At 41.6% G+C, this 1,184-nt stretch overlaps 1 non-coding gene across 1 annotated transcript; it reads left to right on the top strand.

The window, feature by feature from the left end:
• The first annotated feature begins 354 nt into the window (after positions 1-354).
• On the top strand, positions 355-473 carry LOC145411764 (5S ribosomal RNA). Its single transcript, XR_013899465.1, has one exon. It is a non-coding gene; the product is annotated as a 5S ribosomal RNA (ribosomal RNA).
• Positions 474-1,184: the final 711 nt, after the last annotated feature.

Raw genomic sequence — 1,184 nt, 5'->3', positions numbered from 1 at the left:
ACACTAACCTGAGGCTCAGCAATGCAATATTTCTCTACAGCCACAATTTTCTAACTAATTACCTTCAAATGGTCAACTACATGCTTGAAATGGTTATCTATATGCTGTCTGCACTCAGTCACATTATTGCTTATCTCATACTTCTGCTGCCATAGCTCAGTGTATACTTCCTCCTTCAATTGTTCTTGTTCTTCCTTTACTTCCCCCATGAAATCATAAAGCCATCCTTGCATCCTCATTTGTAATTCTCTCTGTTGCTCCTGTAATGCCTCTTGAAGCTGTTGATATCACTCTTGCAGTTCTTCACTCTGTACTTGCTACTGTTCTTTGATTTCTTTATTTTGTGCCTGTAATTGTAACGGCCATACCACGTTGAGTACACCGCTTCCCGTTCGATCAGCGAAGTTAAGCAACGTTGGGTCTGGTTAGTACTTGGATGGGTGACCGCCTGGGAACACCAGATGCTGTTGGCATCCCTACATCAAGTGGGGTTGGTGGAGGATTAGTGCCCCTCCCTGTAAAACAATTAACTCTAAGCCCTTGGCCACCCTGTCTGGGATACATGGCGTCTGGCAATGAATGAATGAATGAATTGTCCTTTGAGTTCTTTTTGTCCTTCATTCTGCAAATGTAATTTTTCTTTGAGTTCTTTCTGTCCTTCATTCTGTGCTTGCAATTGTACACTTTGTACTTCTAATTGTTCTTTGAGTTTTTTCTCTCCTTCTTTCTGTGCCTGTAGTAGTTTCATAATTGTACTCAGCAATGCCTCTTCCTGCTTAGCTTGGCCTCTTGTCTGGACACTTTCTGCCTCCATGTCAAAGATTAGACTCACTACAGCACTTAAATTATCCACACTCCTGATACCAGTGTTACGTCCCTGTCCCAAACTGCCACAGGCTCCAACAGCAGTACTTCAGTACAGGAAGGACATTGCCCAGTGAGTTGTTCTTCCTGTGGTCAGCCTTTAGGTGTACAATACACAGGATCAGCTAAGGCATCATAAATAAACACTGGCTTCTTAAGTTCACTGTCTTTATTTTTCAAATAATTTCACTGAAAGCTTTCCAACTTCATTGCCCTCACAAGCACTGGAGCTATATAAACTTTCCTAACTGCAGTTACACTTAATGCTTGACAACACTTCACTATTTTCACAAGTACCGATGATAAACAAACTTCAGTAA

The sequence above is a fragment of the Coenobita brevimanus genome, chromosome 90, assembly GCF_032717465.1.
Source record: "Coenobita brevimanus isolate Jiangsu-jjx chromosome 90, ASM3271746v2, whole genome shotgun sequence".
NCBI classification, from domain to species: Eukaryota; Metazoa; Arthropoda; class Malacostraca; order Decapoda; family Coenobitidae; genus Coenobita; species Coenobita brevimanus.
This window is presented reverse-complemented; position numbering and strand designations above follow the sequence as displayed.